Source organism: Pristiophorus japonicus, chromosome 9 (assembly GCF_044704955.1).
Source record: "Pristiophorus japonicus isolate sPriJap1 chromosome 9, sPriJap1.hap1, whole genome shotgun sequence".
NCBI classification, from domain to species: Eukaryota; Metazoa; Chordata; class Chondrichthyes; family Pristiophoridae; genus Pristiophorus; species Pristiophorus japonicus.
In genome coordinates, this window is record NC_091985.1 from 50,206,210 (window position 1) to 50,221,438 (window position 15,229).

Below are 15,229 nucleotides of genomic sequence, written 5' to 3' on the forward strand. Positions count from 1 at the left end.
TGAAGGGAGAGAATTTCAAGTGCGCCATATTCAGTTTCAAATCAAGCCCTGTCCCCCTTAGGAAGCTGTGCATTGCATTATTAAAGCAGATGTCACCAGCCAAACCTTTATATCACAAAGCACATGCTAATGTACGGCAGATGGTAATTAGATGCCATTTATATTAACTAATTAACATTTCCTCCATCAAGTGTGAACAGTTACTCTTATATGAATAGTTATTAATGTGTAAAGTAAACAACCAAATCTTTCTGTCCTCACTTCATTTTTTTGCAGTCACATCTATGAGTAGATACAAATGAAGAGCAAGGTTCATTCTGGCTTCCAATTTCCTAACATATGTACCACAATGAATATTAGATGATGAACCATATCATCGTCATGACTTATTTACTTTTCCATGTGATAGGGTTTTGCATCAAGAAAAAAGGCTGCAGCTTTGCCATGGAGCGTAAAATTCTGCTGTAATTGAGTTCTGGAGTGGTAAAGCCACTCAAGAGGCTACGGCCCCAGAGATTCGCCTGAAACCTGCCTGTCAGCTGGTGTTAGATCACAGCTCAAACAGGGCATGCTTTCCTGTTCCCGCTAAAGACTTCTGTGGTAGAGAAAAAAAATCGAAGCTGCTCCTGGAAAAAACTCTGCAACAGCTGCACTGTGTCAGCAGAAATAATGATCTGAAACTCACCCTCTGAGGGATGCTGGATCTGGCCCTTATTTCCAAGGCTGGCATTGATGAAATGTGCATTACCTACCTAATAGCGAGAGGGCTTAACATCTGAAAATAAATAAAGTTAAAATAATTTATACAAAGCCATTTGTTCTATCACCATTGTTTTGGTGAACATTTCTCCAGCAGTTCATCTCTCCACCTATCCGTACATATAAACTGCTGTGTCAATTTGGATTAGACACTTCTATCCAAAGTGTATATTCTTGTACTCCTCCTTCCCGCTAGCTATGCCACTGTTTTCTGTATTAAAACACCATCTACTTTTATTTTCCTGGAGGTTAAATGTTCTCTTGTCAAGAACCTTTTGCTTCTAAATTGGTTTTGTTTCTAGTCTGTGATTTTTAATTTCTTTTTTTTTAAAAAAAGAGTCTTTGTCTTTGAAATATTATTTTTCAAAATAAGGTAAAAAACTTTTAAATCTTCAGTGGCCACCTTGCTATCCATCAGAAGTCAATTTATGGTGTATTAAAACTGATTTAAACTGTACTAATCATAATCACCTGTCACCAAATCTATCTTGCTAAAGCAAGCTGTAAATCTAAAGGTTGGTGCATTTTAATTTGTGTTGATTCAATTTCTTAGTGAATCTGACTTTTTTACTGTTCGTTTTTTTCTGGGACATATATAAGCCATAGCTAGTTATTTTATTTTAAAATCTAACATTTTCAAAAGAAATTCAAGCTAAAAGCTGTTCTGGGTAAAAAATATATATTTTTTAAAAATAGCATTTCAGTTTTAAGGGGAAATGCTGTTGTGGGTCCATTTTAGAACGCTCACAGCAGTATTAACTTTCTCACCTATAAAAAGTTGTGTGGGGAGCAGAAGTACATTTGTAACTGACTGTATAAAACTTACATGGTCTTTCTAGCCTTACTAACCTATGAGTCTGTCTTACCTCAGCTTAAACAATCACTGTATAAATGAAAAGGACTTAATGTTTCTGCAATATCCTGTCTTCAATTGACTTCAATGGAAGTAAAAATCAGGAGCATTGTAAAATGGGCTGCCGACTCGCTATCTCCTATTTTACATGATCACATAACGTCAAGGTCTACCCTATAGGTTGTGATATTGCCACCTGTAAGAATCTCCCCTTTTGGGACCTCTGTTATTCCAAATGATTCGACGTTGACCCGTATTGGTGACAGTGATTAAAACTTTATTCAGCACAAACAAGGATCAATACAATTGCCATATCTTAAGCAGCAGTTTACAAGGTATAATGAAGAATTATACTACCCCGTTATGCCTTCATACAAGAAAGAATTGTCTGCACCCACTGGCTCAGGCCCCAGGCCCGTATCCACCTCCGAGTGTCTCCCCGAATTTACTTAACTCGACTCCAATCTTTTACCCTTCAGCACTGCTGGGGTCCCCTTCTTATACCATTATTTTCAATTCAAACCTATGGAGCTTCCCTGGACCCATCACTAGCTGACATTCAATCTTCCTTTCCCTCTCCATAGGGACCCTCATGCCACCTGACCTTATCCAGTCTCTTTTGTAAATTTCCACAGCAGTTAAAACTATTTTCAAGAACCTTGGTTCAATATCTAAGCCCCTTCCCTATCTGTCTGGTTGCTAGCTTATCAGTCTAGTTTCTTGATTGAGCAGATGTTTTTCGAGAGCCGGTTCAACTTCTGTCTTTTCAAGGTCTGTAACTTATTGCCTTTTCAATGTGCCATTGTTCAGTTATATGTACTTTAAAAAAAAAATGGTTGCTTTTTTTTACAAACCAAGCTAATCAGTAATTTCCCTTCTGCTGAGCCAATTACTTTGTCTTGTAAACTAATTATAATTGTCTACATATATATGTGTATAAAGAAAATAAGTATTGATGAACAAATTAATAAGCAAAAAGATTATAATCTTACAGTGAATCGACTGCTGCTCAAAGTCTGGATTTTCTCTTGTCTTTATCTTTAGCCACACCTCCTATGCCTCTTTGATGACCCTTTTAACATGTTTCGGAATTTTCTTGTCTTCGCCCTAGTTACTTCCTTCTCTTTTACTCCGCAGGATTTGTACAGGCCGCTTTTCATCTTTTCATTTGTGTGTTAATCCATTTCGGGTCACATTTATTTAGTTTGAGCTTGTTGGAGTTGGGGATGTGTTTATCCTGTATGCTCAGTAGTAAAGTTATTCCACTTTCTTCTCGTGAAGTATTGTTGAACATCTTCCCAAGTTTATTTAATTTAGTTGTTCCGTCATTTCATTCAATTTCGCCTCTTTAAAGTTATATACCAGGGTCCTGTTTACCTTGGCTCATTTCAGTTGCAGTCATTCATCTATTGACTAGTTCTCATGATTTCCATGGCATCAAATGGAATTCCATATCTCTTCCAAGAAGGTTGGTTTTGTCTTTTGTGACAAACACCCCTCAACGACTCTTACCACTTTATAAAGATCAAATCCATCCACAACTTGAGTCTAATACCTCTCATAGACCTGGTGAGGAAAGAAGAGAAAGCTCACTGTTAGACAGGGGATCCATTTTCCATCTCCAGCCGCCAACTTAGCTTTGTCTTGCAACTTTTATTGTCTCTCCCATAATTTTATCCTAACTATTATAGTCAGTGTTTCTTTAGTTTCCACACTTGTTACCTGAGCTGCAATTGTAAAGACTACATGCACTTCCTCCTTTCTACATCCTGACGTCAACTCTCATTGCAGTCTTCAATTCTAATTCATTCTTTCTCCAGCACTCAAAACTGTGAAACTCTTCACATCTCTCAATCCTTGTTTTTTTTTAAACTCATCTAATCACTACTTCCAAATTTACAACATTTATTTTACTCTTTTTATCCTTGGTGGTGTCCTGTAGTATGGAGCTTGCTTTATCAATAAAAGGAGGACAACACATAAAACAAACCTGCAAACAGAACTAAATTTGGTGTTACTGTTTTATTTTCTCAATATTCATTTACTAAAAAATGTTTTTCATGAAACACATTAAATTTAATACAGATACTACCATTAAGTCCAAAGCACTGTAAGGATTGTTAGTAAATTGTTGTAGGAGATTTGGAGTACTAGAGACTTGAGTTCTGGTGGAACAAGTAGATTTTTTCTCATCAACACTGAAAATCTGTGTTACCTGAAACATTTAAGAAGGTTAAATGCTAAATCCCTGGTCAATGCTAAGTTAGCTGTTCTCTAGGTAGTATTAGGGTTTGTACAACTGCAACTGCTCTTGCAGAGAGCTGGCACGGGCCCAATGGACCAAATAGCCTCCTTCTGTGCTGTTACCATTCTATGGGCCCAAGTTTCCACACACGCCTAGAACGGCGCAGTCCCGACCTGGACGCCCGTTTTTTGCGCCACAAAGTGCCCCTAAAAAAATCCTCCGTATTCTCCACCTCCCTGCAGGTCCTCTGGCCCTTGGCGCAGCGCAGCACGAGCTGTGGGGGGGCGGACCCAGGTCCCTGCGCTGAAAACAATGCCGGGACCTCTGCACATGCGTGCTACAGTGGGCACGCAAGTGCAGTAGCTCCAGGCGCCCGAAACTGTGTGGGAGGGGCCCAAAGCACGCAGCCCCTAGCCCTGGTTGAATGGCTTCACTGGGGCTGCATGAATAAGGCTCCTCCCACGGCCAGCTCCTGCTTCCTCCCGATTTGACTCCCGTTTCCCGCCTCCGGACCGGACCCGACCCCCCCAGACTGGACCAGACCCGACTCCCGCTCCAGCTCCCCCCCTCCCCTGACTGGACCCGACCCGACTCCCGCTCTCGACCCCCGACCCGACTCCCGCTCCCCCCCGCCTCCGGACCCGACAAGATTCCCGCTCCCGCTCCCCCCCCCCGCCGACTGGACCCGCCCCGATTCCCGCTCCCCCCCCCCACCCCCGGACCGGACCCGACCCCCGCTTCCCCCCCGCCCCCGGACCGGACCCGGCCCCCGCTCCCCGCCCGGACCCGTCCCGACCCGCGCTCCCGCTCCCCCCCCGCCCCCGGACTGGATCCGACCTGACCTCCCCCTCCCCGACCTCCCCCTCTCTCTCCCTCCCTCCCCCCCTCTCTCTCCCTCCCTCCCCCCCTCCCCCCAACCCGAACCGAACTGAACCTCCCCGACCCAACCAAATGCCACCTACCTGTAAATCTGGTGCTGGGGACGGGCCCTGCCCGAAGTCTCGGGCCGGCCCGTTCAGCCTTCGGTCCTGAAAGGCCTGCCTGAAGCACTTTCACACAGGTAGGAAAATGGTTTATTTAATCTTTTCTTTGCTTATAAATGTTTATTCAGGTTGGATTTATTTGTATAATATTTGTATAAGTATAAATAAGGATTTATTTTAGAATTTAATAACTTCCCTTCGCCTCCCCCCCCCCCCCCCCCACCTCGTTCTGGACGCCTAATTTGTAATCTGCGCCTGATTTTTTAATGTGTAGAACAGGTTTTTTCAGTTCTACAAAAATCTTCACTTGCTCCATTCTAAGTTAGTTTGGAGTACGTTTTCACTGTGGAAACTTTCAAATCAGGCGTCAGTGGCCGGACACGCCCCCTTTTGAAAAAAAAATTCTGTTCCAAAGTGGAACTGTTCTACCTGACTAGAACTGCAGAAAAAAAAATGTGGAGAATTGCGATTTCTAAGATAGTCCGTTCTCCACCAGTTGCTCCTAAAAATCAGGCGCAAATCATGTGGAAACTTGGGCCCTATGATTCTAACTGGCCTCTGTGCCCCTGGGCTGGGGTCAGGGGAAATCATTCAGGGAAAAATGTTTCTCCAGAGGATGGGAAAATGTAGGAAATTAAGCACAGCCATGATCACCTGCTTACACATTAGGGAAGGACCAACATTTGTTTCAGAGGGAGCTTTCTTTAAAGTGGCCTAAATGAACATATAGCCTCAGTTCACTTACTGGCTTAATTTTATACAGTGAATACTTGGGCCTTTTGTTATGGGGCAATATGTGGAGAACTGTGGTCAGCAGAACTATAAGCTAATAGGCCTCTGTTGACTAACCAGAAATCTAAGCACTACCACACAAAGTGAGCACTTGTTTCGATTTGAGGCAGACCTTGATCCTGGTGGTTGTAGCTCCCACCGGCACGATCCTCAATATGGTAATCAGAATGAGATGACCACGATACCATTTTAGTTTCTGGCTGTCAGTTTACTGCCAGTTCTTGGTTCCACTTTCAGGAACCGGGGGTGGGGGAAGAGGATTTTGACTTTGGGCAATAATGCAAAGCGAGTGATAGCGAATCGGCAGCTTGTTTCACACCTCCCGATTTCTATTTCCATTGAAGAGGCTACACTGCTGTGGTAGAGTCTCCTTTGCAGTGAACATGAATCAAAGAATCGTGGCTGTACTGTTTTAGCCCTATCTCTGACCAGCATTTGTAGCTACCAAGGCTCTGCTCTGGTAACAGAATTTAGCAAAATGATCCTCAAGGTGCCAGAGTAAACAGAAACAATCAGTAGAGTTGGCAGAGATATGAAATGGCGCCAGATATGCTGCCGCCCATCATGGTACTGCCCACATTCACCAATATTCTGCCCATGCACCTACAGGCCAAGGCTATAGCAGAGGAGTTCTGCCTCCGGAGGCTCGGGTTTAGCGGGCGGTCAATTAGAGAATTCTGTCATCTGCTTCAAGAAGGCCTATAGATCCATATGCATTGGCATACTGAAGAAAGCCCTACTGTATTCTGGCTGACTAGGAAACTACCTCTGGGGATGGTGCAATCTGAGTACTTTCAGGTTGTACATCTTCCGCTACTTTAAGAGCTGGTTTCCACTTTAAAAATAAAAAAAAAGGTAACAACCATGGAGATTAGCTGTAAAACTGACAAAATAATGGAGAGATAAGTTGAAGTAAATGATAGGACTTCAATGAACCTTCTGCATATTGTGTGCAGGTTACCAGCGCTCTAAGTGCTGACCAGCTGCATTGGGAGCAATGTGCAGCAAACCTCGGCCTCCGCACCTGATAACATGAAGAGCAGGTGCCTGATGCACTTCAGCGCAATGGTCGCCATCCATCACATTAGTGTGATTATTGTTTTCCCACAAGAAAAGGGGCAAAATTTGTAATTAAATATTTTTGGAATAGTTGCTGTCAAAGACATGTCAACTTCCACAGATCCCACCAACTGCTATCAGGACTCTTAAATGGTGTACTGGACTTCTCTCAATTCAATTAGCACTACATCCACTGACACTTTAAACAGATGAACAGTAAACTGTTTAAAAGCCATGATGTACTGCTCAGCTGTATATTTCAATCTCCCTCATGGGAAATCTCCAGGTTTGGTTGTTAAATAGATCATTACATGTACAAAGATCAGAACCAATAAATTAATTTTAATTTTCAGTACAACAACTCGGGTAGATCATGCAGACGATTTTAAAAGTTGAATTGTTTCTGATTTCACAACTTTACACACATAAGGGAATGTTCTTTGGTTCTTATGTCATATATCTATAAAATAATCTTTCAAAATCCAAAAACAGCTGTGCATCAGTGAAATGGACTGTATAAATTAACTGGTGTACTTAATTTCCTACCGTTTCCCATCCTCTAGAGCTAAATTGATGTCATGGACCATTACTTGACCAGTTAAGTGACTGTTCAGCCACTTGAGGGGTGGTAAAGGATCATTATTGCAGATGACTCTAATTGGCCTGCTTTCTGATGGCAAGCCCATTGATCTGACTCACCCAATGGGAAATTGAAGTAATTAACATTAAAATGCTGTTAAAGGAGGAAGAAAATTATTAAATTAATACTATGGTTTCAAAAAGCAGAAAACATCCCCCTTGATCTTCAGCAACCTTTCCGAAAATGAGACACCCCTTTAGTACAATGGATAATGGGCCTAGCCAAGAGAATGAACGAGCTCTACACTGAAAATCGCTTTGACATGTCAGAGTCCAGGGCATGAAACTGTTTCACATTTTGATTTATGTTTCAATATAGAACAGAAAATAAAAGGAATAGAAAATAGGAAAAATGAATGAAGTCAACTGCTTCTAGTTGCTCTTGTAATTGGGAGGACCATTAAGGATGATATGCTAAGAGCTGGATCTGAATGCCTTCTCATTCTTCTGATCACAATTAATGTGCGCTAATTTAATACATCAATGGATTTCTGAATGGGAAAGTTTGTAGTTTGACAAAATTTTGACCAACTTTGCGATTTTTACCAAATAAAGTCATACAAGTAAAATTATACAACTACATTTGTTCATGTAGTTATATTGGTCAAAATTACAAATTATAATATAGAATGTTTTTGAGAAATAGGAAGATAATGAAATTACTGCATTTATGATGGACATGTGAATAGAAACATGCTCAGCCAGGATTTGTCCCACTAATGAAGAATCAGTAAGAATGGAATTTTTAAAAATTATTGAGAAACCTGGGTTGATAACAGAAGTAAATAAGCTTCCGCAATGGCCTGGTTACATTGAAAAAATTTTGTTCAAGCTGTTTTTAATGTAGATTAAATGCAACAATGTGCAATACAAAATTACAGGATTCAAAAACCCAAATTAGCTGGCGGTCCAGCTCATCCTATCTACATCTTGAAAATACAGAATGGCTCCAGCGTCGACTTGAACATTTATTATAGCAAAGGTGGCAATGCTGAACCTATCAGATTGAAAAGATCAGAGCAAGTTTCAAATTAATCTTGCAGAGATTACACAGTTAGAAATTTTTACTACTTCATTCTGACCCTGTTGAGAGAATGGCTTGTAAGTTTATTGCCATGTCCACAATGAGAGATGTAAATAAAAAGCACTGTACATTACAAAAATGTAATCATTCATCATGGAAAAAGACCATAAGTTGATAAAACTTCAAAGTTACTGCAGTACACAGATGTCTGTAGGAAAGTGTATCACATCTTTTATAATTGAAGCAAAAGGGAGAACTATTGGACTATGGCCAATTTTCAACACACAGTACCAACAGATTGCATCCTTATAACCCTATCTACATTCCTGATGTTTCATACCTACACTCAGATGGATTCAGAGCCAGTGGCCCTGATGTATCATACCTACAGTCAGACTAGGATTTCACATCTGTGATGTCATGACGTCATGACATAAATTGAAGTTTAAGCTCCTCCCACCAAATGCTGCAGTTTTTTTCTCAAATTGTTTCTCTGCATAGAAACATAGAAAATAGGTGCAGGAGTAGGCCATTCGGCCCTTCGAGCCTGCACCACATTCAATAAGATCATGTCTGATCATTCACATCAGTACCCCTTTCCTGCTTTCTCTCCATACCCCTTTAGCCGTAAGGGTCATATCTAACTCCCTCTTGAATATATCTAATGAATTGGCAACAACTGTCTGCGGTAGAGAATTCCACAGGTTAACAACTCTCTGAGTGAAGAGATTTCTCCTCATCTCGGTCCTAAATGGCTTACCCCTTATCCTTAGACTGTGACCCCTGGTTCTGGACTTCCCCAACATTGGGAACATTCTTTTCACATTGAACTTGTCCAGTCCCATCAGAATTTTATATGTTTCTATGAGATCCCCTCTCATTCTTCTAAACTCCAGTGAATACAGGCCCAGTCGATCCAGTCTCTCCTCATAAGTCAGTGCTGCCATCCCGGGAATCAGTCTGGTGAACCTTCGCTGCACGCCCTCAATAGCAAGAACTTCCTTCCTCACATTAGGAGACCAAATCTGAACACAATATTCGAGGTGAGGCCTCACCAAGGCCCTGTACAACTGCAGTAAGACCTCCCTGCTCCTGTACTCAAATCCCCTAGTTATGAAGGCCAACATGCCATTTGCCTTCTTCACCACCTGCTGTACCTGCATGCCAACTTTCAATGATTGATGTACCATGACACCCAATCTCGTTGCACCTCCCCTTTTCCTAATCTGCCGCCATTCAGATAATATTCTGTCTTCATGTTTTTGCCACCAAAGTGGATAACCTCACATTTATCCACATTATACTGCATCTGCCATGCATTTGCCCACTCATCTAACCTGTCGAAGTCACCCTGCAGCCTCTTAGCATCCTCCTCACAGCTCACACCGCCACCCAGCTTAGTGTCATCTGCAAATTTGGAGATATTACACTCAATTCCTTCATCTAAATCATTGATGTATATTGTAAATAGCTGGGGTCCCAGCACTGAGCCCTGCAGCACCCTACTGGTCACTGCCTGCCATTCTGAAAAGGACCTGTTTATCCCGACTCTCTGCTTCCTGTCTGCCAACCAGTTCTCTATCCACGTCAATACATTACCCCCAATACCATGTGCTTTAATTTTGCACACCAATCTCTTGTGTGGGACCTTGTCAAAAGTTTACCTCACTTGAGAGAGGTTCCCAGTTTGATCTGTTTGTAGAACAAAAGTAATTAGTATCTACCAGTTTTACACAATGATCTATTATAACACAAAATAAACTTAAACATGAATTGTATTTTTGGCATAATAGCATCAACAAAACCAAATATAATCAAACAAGAATCCATCTCTACATAGCCAGATACCAGTGTGCAATAAATATTAATAACTTTGCTCAACTACACTGGAGCTCTTCCCACTAGGCCTCACAACTGCACAAAGTGCTATGATATCAGTTCAGTATTTGCTATACCTCTCAATTGACATTGTGTAAAGTAACTGCACACTCAATCTAAAGTATTCCCCACCTGAAATATGGAAAGAAATATTGCAAAGCTTTTCTGTGTAAGAGAAGACGGTTGGTATTCTGATTTTGGAAAATACATCCTCTTGGATACTCTCCTTGTTGGGTCTCCGACTTGGAAGACATATATGATGGGCCTCTCTCTGTCTGACTACCATTCCTCTTTCTAGTCTTGGATTTTGATCCTGGAGCTGAAACATAAATATATAGTTCATTGTCATCAGTTGAAAAATCTGCTAGAAGAACGGATGGAAGGAAAAAGACCAAGAAGGAGGGAGGAAAAGAAGGATAGAAGGATGCTGCTGAACCACCTGAAGAATGGGAGATAAATGGAGAATTGAAGGGGAAAGCACAAGAGACAGATGTTTGGAGAAGGCAGAATTGAGCCAGAATCTTCCTTAGGCAGATCGCTGATCATCATCATCCAGGGCCCAAATCAACCAAATACATCAACTAGGTGATCTGTTCCAGCCAGAAAATCCATTAAACTATATTTACCAACAGAAAGTGGAATTTTTTCTTGGGGAGATGTTTTAACAAACATTTTGTAGTGTTTCTTGGGAAGTAATTTAGATTGAAAGTACTTCTCCTAGAGTATTGTTCAATTTTATATTTCTAAAAATGAGAATGAATATGGGTCTGCAAATTTCTCCCACTAATAAATATTTTACTTCTTTCCCCCTTCTTCCCTCTCTCTCCCTATTCTAAATAAATTCAAGTGAAATTTTTACTGAGTTAAAATGTACCAAGTGTATTATAAAGTTGGCCACATATACAGTATTCAGCAAATGGAGAAGTTCCTGCAGGGAGTTGTCGCACCACTTTATTGCTATCCAGTGTTGAGTGCGAAGGTGGAACTGTACTGCGGAATATGCATACAATTGTCATATTTCCAAAACCAATGTCATGTAACTAAATACTATAAAGGAGCTGCAACTATGAAAGGATCAATTAAACATTAATTGGTGGCATTATATGAAATGATTTCAATTTAGGCATATGCTGCATTTATGAAGAATCACTTATTTTAAATTTTAAAACAACTTTTGTTTGAACCATGAAAGCCTTGTATTGCCTGAAAAAGCCAATTGATTAAAACCTTGACATTCTCAATGTATAATTACTGCGAACAACTGCTTTTATTTCACTTCAAATTTGCAAAACATTTGTCTTAATCTTTTAAGCCCATGCAAATATTATCTTATTAAACTGTAAACTGTAGCCTTGGAATCTCTCGTAAATGTTACCAAACTGACTTGATGTTTAAATCTTGATTCAAACTGTAGCAATGTACAAGCTGTTAGAGTGCTTGAGACGGGTGCCAGAAATGATATGCTTCCATCAAGTCATATAAAAAATGAATGATTTCTATCAAGAAACATGATTTTATATGGCAGTAATATTGCTATGATTTTAATTTTTTACTAAATGCAGAGATGCCTAATGGCAAATCAACTTAATGCAAGCAAAAAGCATCTAATATTACATGTTTTAAAAGCAACAATTCAGCTTATTCCTTAAGTTATTCCCTTCACCCCCACCCCAACAATACACTCAGAGTGTCTCCCTTGGTAAGTCACTGAGTTAGAGAGCACAGTTCAGTAAGATCAAGTTGTACGATCACACATCAAGCAGACCCGTATAGCAATAGATTGTCAAAGTATGGTGGGCAGGCAGCTTGGTGGATGCATATTCAAATAGTATGGGGGCGCGGAGGGGTGGTGGGGGGGGAGGGCACCATACATTTTCAGCTGTGGTACTGAGCTGCCTGCATCACCTGGGCAGACTTTTATCAGTGGGTGGATTTCTGACTTATGGAGTGGTCAGTCGACTAAAATCATAGAATGGTTACAACATTCTACCCATTCGGCCCATCAAGCCTGTGCCAGCTCTCTGCAAGAGCACTTCAGCTAGTCCCATACCCCCGCCCTTTCCCCGGAGTCCTGGAAATTATTTTCTTTCAGGTACTTATCCAATTCCCTTTTGAAAGCCGTGATTGAGTCTGCCTCCGTCATCCTTTCAGGCAGTGCCTTCCAGATCCTAACCACTCACTGCGTGAAAAAGGTTTTTCTTATGTCGCCTTTGGTTCTTTTGCCAATCACCTTAAATATCTGTCCTCTGGTTCCGTCAATGGGAAGTTTCTCTCTATCTACACTGTCCAGACCCCTCATGATTTTGAACACCTCTATCAAATCTCTTCTCAACCTTCGCTGCTCTAAGGAGAACAACCCCAGCTTCTCCAGTCTATCCATGTAACTGAAGTCCCTCATTCCTGGAATCATTCTCATAAATCTTTTCTGCACCCTCTCTAAGGCTACTTCAGTCTTTCAGCTCGTGACAGTTATTGAAAATCGACCAAGCAGTAAGTTGGCGGTAAACCATTAGTAGCCATCAAAAATAAAATCCAGGTGATTAACCCATGATGAAAATGCCACCTGGTTTAAAAAGGAGCTCTCTTTTTCTCATACCTTCGCTCACATCAGTTAATGAATGTATGTTGTAACAGATCGATGGCAGGGATTTTGAAAAGGTTATTACTGTAATTTTTTTTTAAATGGGCTATCCTGATGGCTTAGTAAGCAAATGTTCTATCTGTATAGAAGTCAGCCATAGAAACCAGAGGGTCCCAGGTTCAATCTGTGGTCAGTGCCGAGACACTTGTTCTCAGCCAGCACAGCAGTTGGATCAGTGTTTCACTCCAATCATTTAGCTGCTGTGTCAATTTCCATTAGACTTTAGGTTGTGTGATTTATTCTTCTACAATAGAGTCCATTAATTATTTTAAAAGGATATTTTATGGTTATTTGAAAAAGAGGAATAATAAAAGCAAGCAGATTCTAACAGGCGGCCCGTGCAGAAAACTGCAGGCACAGACTTGATCATCTGTCTCTGTGATGTAGCATCTATGGGGCCAAGTTTCGGCCTGAGTTGCTCCTTTTTTTTGGAGCAACTGGTTTAGAATGGAGCATCTTTGAAATTGCAATTCTCGGCAGTTAGTTTGCTCCAGTCCTAGTCAGTTAGAACAGTTTCAGTTTGGAACAGATTTTTTTTTCAAAAGGGGGCGTGTCCGGCCACTTACGCCCATTTTGAAAGTTTAGGCAGTGAAAACATGCTTCAAACTAACTTAGAATGGAGTAAGTGTAGATTTTTGTACGCTCAGAAAAACCTTGCCGACACTTAGAAAATCAGGCGTAGGTTACAAATCAGGCGTGGGGAATGGGGTGGGGGGGGCGTTTACAAACATTAAACACTTCAGTTTTACAAATAAAGAGCCGTCATCAATAATAAATGATAAATACATCAATAAATCAACCAATAAATCAATATAAAAAAATTAATAAAAAATAAAAAAAATTGAAAAAATCAATAAATAAAACATTTTCTACTTACCGACTGTAGCACCGGGAGCCCTCCAACAGCGTGCTGGGATGCCCCCCCCCCCCCCACCCCCACCAGTGTGTCTCTGTCAGTGTCTCTATCTCTCTGTCTGTCTGTGTGTCTCTCTCACTCTCTGTCTGTCTGTGTGTCTCTCTCACTCTCTGTCTGTCAGTGTCTGTGTTTCTGTCAGCGAGGGGTGGGGGAGGAGGGGGAGGGGGAGGGAAGGGGAGAGAGAAGGAGGGGGAGAGAGAGGGAGGGTGAGAAGGGGGAGCGGGAGGGAGGGGAGAAGGAGGAGCGGGAGGGAGGGGAGAAGGGGGCGAGGGAGAAGGCAGGGAGGAAAGAGGGAGGGTGGGAGAGGAAGGAAAGAGGGAGGGGGAGGGAGGAAAGAGGGAGGGAGGGAGGGCGGAGGGAGGGGGAGAAGGGAGGGAGGGAGGGAGGGGGAAAGGAGAGAGGAGAAGGGAGAGGGAGGGGGAAAGGAGAGAGGAGAGGAGAGGGAGGCTGAACGGGCCCGATTTCGGGTGGGGCCCGCCCCCAGCACCGTAGTTAAAGGTAGGTGGCGGGTCGGGTCCTGGGGGAGTCGGGTCGGGTCCGGGGGGCGGGGGGTCGGGTCGGGTCCTGGGGAGGGGGTTTGGGGGGGGGGGGTTGGGTCCTGGAGCGGAGCGGGAGTCAGGTCGAGTCCGGGGTGGGGGAGCGGGTCGGGGGCGGGTGTCGGGTCCGGGAGGTTGAGCGGGAGTCGGGTCGGGGTGGGGGTGGGGTGGGGTGGGGGGGGGGGGGTGAGTTGAGTCGGGTCCGGGAGCAAAGCGGGAGTCGGGTCGAGTCCGGGGGGGGGGGGGGGGGGGAGCGGGTCCGAGGGAGGGGGGGGCGGAGCGGGAGTCGGGTTCGGGGGTCATCCAGCATCCAGGGGGCAGCGGGAGTCAGGTCCGGGGGGGGGGGGCGGGCGCGGTCGGGTCGAGAGCTGGGGGGTTTGAGAGAGCCAGCTGAAGGGAGGAAGCAGGAGCTGGGCGTGAGAGGTGCAGCCTTTTCCACGCCGCCCCAGTGAGGCCATTCGGTCAGGGCTAGGGGCTGCGTGCTTCGGGCCCCTCCCACATTGTTTTGGGCGCCTGGAGTTACTGCACATGTGCGCCCACTGTAGCGTGCCTGTGCCGAGGTCCCGGCACTGTTTTCAGCGCAGGGACCTGGCTCCGCCCCCCACAGCTCGTGCTGCACCGCACCCAGCTCCAGAGGACCTGCAGGGAGCCGGAGAATCTGTAAGTATTTTTTAGGCGCACTTTCGAGCGCGAAAAACGGGCGTCCAGGTTTGGGCTGCGCTGTTCTAGGCGCGGCCCGAAACTTGGGCCCATTGACTCTGTAATATTCATACACTGGCTTTGATATTCCCCTTCGTCATCCAGTGAAACAAATCCCAATATTACTTCTCTAGTCGCACAGTACTCTAGATGAAGCCTGTTATCAGTTTGTAATCTTTCTACAAACGCATAGTAGCTTGTCTTG

At 43.2% G+C, this 15,229-nt stretch overlaps 1 long non-coding RNA gene across 2 annotated transcripts in view; it reads right to left on the reverse strand.

Moving 5' to 3' along the window:
* Positions 1 to 1,898: 1,898 nt before the first annotated feature.
* LOC139272605 (uncharacterized) overlaps positions 1,899 to 15,229 on the reverse strand; it is a 28,048-nt gene continuing 14,717 nt past the window's right edge. Inside the window, exons 2-3 of one of the 2 annotated variants that reach the window (XR_011594904.1) lie at positions 10,365 to 10,551; positions 1,899 to 3,178 (exon numbers count right to left, since the gene is read on the reverse strand). This is a non-coding gene — a long non-coding RNA (uncharacterized lncRNA). Of the gene's footprint in view, positions 3,179 to 8,082; positions 8,328 to 10,364; positions 10,552 to 15,229 lie in introns of those variants that run through there. The other variant, XR_011594903.1, reaches the window with a different exon arrangement.